A 7,778-nucleotide genomic window follows, 5' to 3' on the forward strand; every position below is an offset into this window, starting at 1 on the left:
GTTGAACAAGGCCGGTCCCAACAACGATCCCTCAGGGACAGCACTCGTTACTGGTCTCCAGCTGGACATTGAGCCATTGACCACAACTCTTTGCATGGGGCCATCCAGCCAGTTCTTTATCCACCGAGTAGTCCATCCATCAAATTGATGTCTCTCCAGTTTAGAGGCAAGGATGTCGTGTGGGACAGTGTCAAATGCTTTGCACAAGTCCAGGTAGATGACATCAACTGCTCTACCCCTGTCCATCGTTTCTGTAGCCCCATCACAGAAGGCCACCAAACTCATCAAGCAGGATTTGCCCTTGATGAAGCCATGCTGGCTGTCACCAAGCACCTTGTTGATTTTCATGTGCCTTAGCATGCCTTCCAGGAGAATCTGCTCCAAGATTTTGCCAGGCACAGAGGTGAGACTGACTGGTCTGTAGTTCCCCGGGTCATCCATTTTCCCCTTCTTGAAAATGGGGGCTATATTTCCCTTTTTCCAGTGGTCGGGAACTTCACCTGGCTGCCATGATTTTTCAAATATGATGGCCAGCGGCTTAGCAACTTCATTTGCCAGCTCCTTCAGGACCCGCAGATGGATTTCATTCAGGTGCCATGGACTAGTGTACGTTCAGGTTCTTAAGATGGTCTCGAACCAGATCCTCTCCTACAGTGGGCCTAAGGTCTTCCTTCTCACAGTCCCTGCGTCTGCCTTCCAAGACTTGGGTGATGTGGTCAGAGCCTTTGTCAGTGAAGACTGAGGCAAAGAAGTCATTAAGAACCTCAGCCTTCTCCAAACCCAGGGTAGCCAGTTCTGCTGATAGCTTCCAGAGATGGCCCACGTTGGCCCTAGTTTTCTTTTGTTTGCAATGCAATTATAGAATCCCTTCCTGTTATCTTTCACATCTCTAGCCAAGTTTAATTCTAACTGGGCCTTATCTTTCCTGACCTGGTCCCTAGCTTCCCAGACAACATCCCTGTATTCTTCCCAGGCCTCCTGTCCTTGCTTCCACCTTTTGTAAACCTCTTTTTTCATTCAAACTTTCCTCAGGAGCTCCTTATCCACCCAAGGAGGTCTCCTGGCCCTCCTGCTGCACTTCCTTCTGGTTGGGATGCAACACTCCTCTGAGCTTGTAGCAGGTGATCTTTGAATATCATCCAACAGTCTTGGACCCTCCTGCCCTCTAGGGCTGTATCCCATGGAACCTTCCGAAGCAGGTTCCTGAAGAGGCCAAAGTCTGCGCTCTTGAAGTCCAAGGCAGTGAGCTTGACATTCCTTCATGTCCAATCGCTGGTCACCACACTCAAGAGATCAGCACCTCCCCTTCCACTGCCCCTCTTGAAGAAGGTGTAGACTGTGATGAGAGTACCCCTCAACCTTCTCTTTTCCAACGTGAACAAGCCAAGTGACCTCAGCCACTCCTCATATGTCTTGCCCTCGAGACCCTTCACCATCTGGATCAATTTCTTCTGGACACACCATAGCCTGATGTCCTTCTTCTGTTGAGGTACCCAAAACTGCACCCAGGACTTGAGGTGGGGCTGCACTAGTGTGGTGTAGAGTGGGACAATCACCTCCTTTGACCAGGTAGCGATGCTATGCTTGATGCACCCAGGACATGGTTGGCTCTTTGGGCTTCCAGGGCATGCTGTTGACTCCTATTCAACTTACCATCAACACAACCCCAGATCTTTTTCTGTGGGGCTGCTTTCCAGCCTCTTGTCCCCCAGTTTGGACCTATAACCAGGGTTACCTTGTCCCAGGTGGAGAATCCAGTGCTTGCTCTTGATAAATGTCGTAGAGTTGGTGGTTGCCCAGCTCTCTGGTGTACGTTGATCTCTGTAAGGCCTTTCTACCCACAGCTCCTCCTAGTTTAGCATCACCAGCAAACTTAATGTACATTTGATCCCTTCATCTAGATCATGTATAAAACCATGAAAAAGTACTGGCCCTAAAATCGAGCCCTGGGGAACGCCACTCGTGAATGGCCGTCAGCCCGATGTGACACCATTTACTACAACCCTTGAGTCAGTTGCTCACCCAAAATATGATGTACTTGTCTTAGGTGTGTGACGGACAGTTTGCCCAGGAGGGTACTGTGAGAGACAGTATTTAAAGCTTTCCTAAACCCAAACCCACCACATCTGCTGGGTTTCCTTGGTCCACTCCATGTGTGATCTTGTCAGAAAAGGAAATTCAGTTTGTTAAACAGGTCTTTCCCCTCATGAACCTGCACTGGCCATGACCAGTGACTGCACTGACCCTCAAGTGTTTCTCAATAACTCCCAGGATACCCTTCTCTGTAATTCACCAGTCACTGCAGTGCGGCTGACAGGCCTGTAATTACAGTGTCTTCCTTCACACCCTTCTTGAAAACTGGGACATTTGCCAGTTTCCAATCAACTGGGACCTCTCCAGACTTCCAAGACCATTGCAAAATAACAGAGAGTGGTACCAAGATGACATCAGCCAGCTCTTTTGGTACCGTGGGATGAGCCCCATTGTGCATCCAGCTGGATGAGCAAGTCTCCAGCAAGTTCAGGGTGGACTGGGAGTTCATCATCCCCCAGTCACAGTCTTCCAATGCAGGACTCCAGGCACCCAGAGACCATCCTCAGTGCTGAAGACAGAGGTGAAGGTGGCATGAAATGTCTCAGCTTTGGCTGCATCCCCTGTTTGTGAGGTGACTGATCTCATCAAGCAACAGACTGACATTACCACTGATCCTCCTTTTGATACTAACATATTTCAAAAACCATTTTTGTTGTCCTTCACCATTCTGGCCAGCTTGGATGCTCGTCAAGCTTTGGCTGCACAATTTTCTCCCTACAGTGGCAATGAGCACCTCCATAATCCTGCCTTTGCTTCCAATGACCGTATGCTTTCCTTTTCCACCTGAGTCCTAGCAGCAGATCCCAGCTGAGCCACGCCAGCCTTCTGCGCCACTGGTACAGGAGAACAGGGGCGGCTGGTGAGCCAGGAGCAGGGAGAAGCTCATTAGAGGCAGAAGGTTAACTATATCAGACATGCCCATGTTGCTTTGGCCTCACTGAATCTCAGCTGTGTCCTTGGGTTTGGTAGTGCTGGGAATGTTCCCCCTGCCCTGTGCCCTGGTCCCTTGTCAGGCTCTGAAAAAGAACAAGCAAAAGGGTAGCTGGCATTGCTGTGAGCAGCCTTGGGTGTTGCAGTGCGTGCAAACCTGCTGCCAGCCACCTTCCCCTCCACCCTGCACCAGGGACACATCCTCTTCCCCAGCTTGGTGCTGCCAGCAAGCCCCAGCACCACAGTAGACCATGCTGGTGACACTGTTGGCTTTCAAGCTGCTTGCTGGGGATCTGCAGCCATGGGCTTGAATGGTAGTGGGGTCCCAGTCCCTGCTGGGGTGACAATGGGAGGCAGAAGCCTTGTCCCCACCGTGCTTGCCATAAACACCTGTTCGGCTGTGCCATGCCATGGCATGCCAGCTTCTCCAGGTAGAGCTATGCCATGCCATGCCATGCCACACTGTGCATGTTCTGTTCTGTGCCATGCTTCACCATACTATGCCATACGGTGCTGTGCCATTGGGCAGGCACTCCCCAGCACCCCTGTCCTCCCGCCTCTCACAGGCAGCAGCTGAGGGGATGACATGACCAGGATCCACATGCACCTCCTGGCTGTGCTGCTCATGCTGGCCCCACCACTAGCCTCTGACACCGAGGGTCTCTGCCAGGTCATTGCCACCCTGATGCACGCTGGCCTTCCCTGAGCTCTGGCATGGACGGACACTTCCACCTCCTTCTCTTCATCAAGGTCTTCAGCATCTACACCCAGCACTACCTCCTCAAGCTCTGCCTCTTCAGGAGGCTTGTTTTGTCTTCAGGAAATGTCTGTATGGATGCCACTCCATCAGTACCTCTGAAGGCTACAGGAATGTAACTATGTGAGTGCCAACTTCCTGGGCACCCCGTGGACCCTGGGCACCCCTGGCACACCATACACGCCAGGAGCTGCAGGCAGAGCTTGGACCCTTGGTATTACAAGCATCCCAGACACACCAAGCACCCTGGGCACTCCAAGCACACCATGCACCTTGGGCACACCAAGCACCCTGGATGTGCCAGGCACCCTGGGTACCTCATGCACCCCAGGGACTCCAAGCATGTGGAGCTGACCCAGGGCTGGGGCCAGCAGGAGCCAGCCATAGCAGGGGGGCTGGCAAAGAAGGACTAGGAAACAGTGCTGGGGCTCACCTGGGTTCTGGCCTTCTTCAGCTTCAGCATCGTCCTCATCCCCCAGCTCTACCTCTTCACCATCCTCAATACCCTGCAAGGTTAGTGGGGAGCACTGGTGACAAACTGGGGGCCAGGCACCCTGTGACTGACAGGAATCATAGAATCCCAGATTGTTTCGGGTTGGAAGGGACATTAAAGCTCATTCAGTTCAACCCCCCTGCCCTGGGCAGGGACACCTTCCACTAGAGCAGGTTGCTCCAAGCCCCGTCCAGCCTAGCCAGGAGCACTTCCATAGGAGTGGGGTCCTTGTTGCCTTCCTGCTCCTAGCAGGGGCTGGGTGCACCCATGGCAGTGACCTTGTTGCCATGCACCTACAGGTACCTTTGTCTGCCTCTGGTAGGTCATCGTGTGCTGCTGGAGCAAGCCAAGCTCTGCCAGCAGCACTTCAGATGCCCTGGTGCTGGGGTGAGGGGCTGTGAGTTCTTCCCTGAGAACATGATGTGGCAGCATCCCCCAGCTGGTGCCGCAGATGCTGTGAGTTCCTTCAGAAGCAGCCACGCTCTGCCTTGTCATTAGTGAAGATCCCACTAGATGGCATGATGATTTCGAAGATGGTCCCAGCTCTGGGCTGCGCACATGGTGCCATTGATGTCAGTTAGCAGTGAGGGGATATCTGACCCCGTCGGGGAGCTGCCACCTCACAAAGGAGAGGCATGAGCGGGGTCTCTCCAGCTGCATCCCCACAGCCCGTTTGATGCCAGCACGGCTGTGAGCTGGCTGGCGTAGCTGTGAGGCACCCACAGCCCCCCAACCCTGGGTTTTCACCTGTCACTGCACCCACCAACAGCTCTTCTGCTCACTTTGCAGGACGAAGGCCACCCACAGCCCCTGGTAGCAGGCAAAGGGGTGAGCAGGGCTGCAGCTCGGCAGCAGGTGGATGTGCTGGCGTGGGAGAGGGTGGAGAGTGAACTGATAGCTCAGCTTTCCTCCTGCTCCCAGTTAGGAATTCAGACCCTGTGCAGAGCTCCTCGCAGCACTCACTTTATTGGTTTAAGCAGTTCAGCCTGTGAGAGATAAACAGTGAGGACAAACTGCAGGGAGGACTAAAACCATCAGCTGGATGTGATGAGTCAGCTCTCAGCCCCCACTGCATCCCCGCACACCAGGCTTAACCTCAAACTGCACCCATGGCTTTGCCTTTCTAGTGCCTGAGATTTTGGAGCCAGGATGCTGCTCTGCCCATGGAGATGCAGAGCAGCAGCAGAGCACCATGATTCCAGCACGGCTGTGAATCCACCCATGGTGACAGCATGGGCTCCTCCAGCCACATGCTTGTAGCTTGCTGGTGCTGCCAGTTCTGCTCCATTGGAAGGGGACTGGGAATCACTGGCTAGGCTCATGGGGTGACACATTGCCTGTCCCAGCCTTCCTGTAGCATTTCCCTTTCTGGCTGCTTCCCAAGGCTGGTTCTGGGCAGCGTAGGAAGCTGCTGGCTATTGTTCTTTGTTCCCTGCACAAAGGGCAGCCAGCGCCGTGGAGTTTACATCTCTCCTGCTGTCAGCCAGGACAAAAGCCTGTGGGCATGGTCCCATGGTGTGGCAATGAGCTGAGCATGCCTCACTGCCTCCAGTGGCTGACTGAGCTATTAAAGGAGAAGCTTGAGGGTTTGGTGGGGTGCCAAGTACTCAGCTTGTCACCCATAAACCTTCCATGGGAGAGTCAATCTTCGCTGTGCAGCTCCAGCCCCTTGGTTGCTCTTGAGATGCACCTTCCATGCCCCTTCTCCACATCTGAGATTTTGGGGCTTGTGGTGTGTGTCCTGGCAGTCACAGTGGCTGCCAGCATACACACTGACACTGGTTTGTGGATACACCTTGTGGCACTTGGAAAACAATTGTTGGTGGTTGCCTTCCAGCAGTCGGAACATGGCGCCCACAAGGCATGGTTGTCCCTGGGGAGCTGAGCCCACTGGGGACCAGTGTGACACTGGTCCTTGAAGAGCTCAGTCTGTCTGGGACAAGTAGGATAGAGTGGACCCTGTGGAGCTGCCCATTGCTGGCAAAGAGAGGCAGAAAAGGCACTTGAAAAGGCACTTGTTTGATGGTCCAAAACTCCCTGGGTGCCCTGGGAGCGCAGTGTGGGATCCCCGCAGTGTGGGAAACTCCCACCCCTGGTGCCTTACAGTGCCAGGGCCCCATGGGCGGAAGCTGAGTCGCCCCCCCCCCCCCCCCCAACCTCCCCAAGGAGAAATAACCCTATTTACCTTCCCCTGCACCTTACTGGGCAGAAGGCCAGTGCTGGGCTGATGGGTGTGTGCTGTGTATGCTGTATTCCATCCTGTTTTCCCCAGGAAAGGTGGCTTGGCATCAGTGCAGTGCCTTCAGGCCCTGGTGCCACCCCAGCCCCAGGAGCAAGGCCCTGGAATTCTTGTAAATTGTCCATATTTTCGGGAAACAAGCAGCCAGAGAAGAGACTAAATCTATTTGGGAGTGGAAGCAGAACTTGTCTCCACTTTGGGATCCACCTCTGGGACTTGGCTGCGGTTCGTGTATCCCGCAGTAGCATCCTCACCCAGTGCTTGTGCCAATACCCCTGGGGACTAATCTTACCTCAGACTTCCCTGACATCATCACAGGTTTATGTGCAAAGCTGAGCTGAAGCAAATAAGTTTATTGCTCTCTCTGTGGCTGGGTTTTACAGCCCTAGCATGTATGGAATTGCTCTTATTATTGCTACCTGATGGAGAAAGCCCGACTTGGTGTGTGAGGGGACCCACCTCTCAATTTGATGCATGTTTGGGAGCATCAGGCTGAGAGAGGTGAAGCAGTGGTGATGGGGGAGCAGGAGCACCCACAGCCGCTCAAGGCAGCTGAGGAGCTTCCTTGGGATCACCATCCTCCAAGGCTCCCACAACTGGCATTGCTCACTGGATTTGCACAGGGCACCTCCAGGCATCCCCTCTCACCAGCATTCATCTACTTCATCATCCCCATACTCACCTTCCTCCTCCACTCACTGGAGCTGAGCCCCACTTGTGCTTGCACCTGCATTGGGAGCACCATAGTCTCCCAAGGGGCTTTTAGTGAGGGTCTCTGCACCCTAGGCTGTGGCTGCCACTGCCTGGCAGCAGGGCTGGCACTCACCAGCCTGCCCTCCACTTCCCACGGCACCTCTGCCTGTACTTGCCTCTCTGCGTGTACTTGCCCCTGTGCCCATACTTGCTGCACTTTGGCTGCAGCAGCCTGGCAGAACATGCCCTTGCCTGTCTTCACCTTTCTATATCATGGCTTTGCCGCCACGCTCCTCCAGCATCTTGCGAGCACTGGGGCCTTGAGGAGCTTTTAGGCATTTTCAGGGCTCTTAAGGTTTTTTGAAAGTTTTAGGTCTTTTAGGAACTTTAAGGGTTTGGGTTTCTTTGTCTTTTAGGGTGTTCAGGTTCTTTTAGGGCTTTTAGGAACTTTGTGTTTTGGGGGATCTTTTAGGAGCTTTTTAGGGGTTTAGAATCTTTTAGAGCTGTTAGGAACTTTAAAGTATTTTAGAGCTCTACTAGCTTTTAGGGGTTTTAAGAACTATTAGGGCTTT

This window comes from Pezoporus flaviventris, unplaced genomic scaffold (assembly GCF_033815535.1).
Source record: "Pezoporus flaviventris isolate CSIRO_AGI_PZ_B2104156 unplaced genomic scaffold, CSIRO_AGI_Pfla_v1 ptg000004l, whole genome shotgun sequence".
Classification (NCBI taxonomy): domain Eukaryota; kingdom Metazoa; phylum Chordata; class Aves; order Psittaciformes; family Psittacidae; genus Pezoporus; species Pezoporus flaviventris.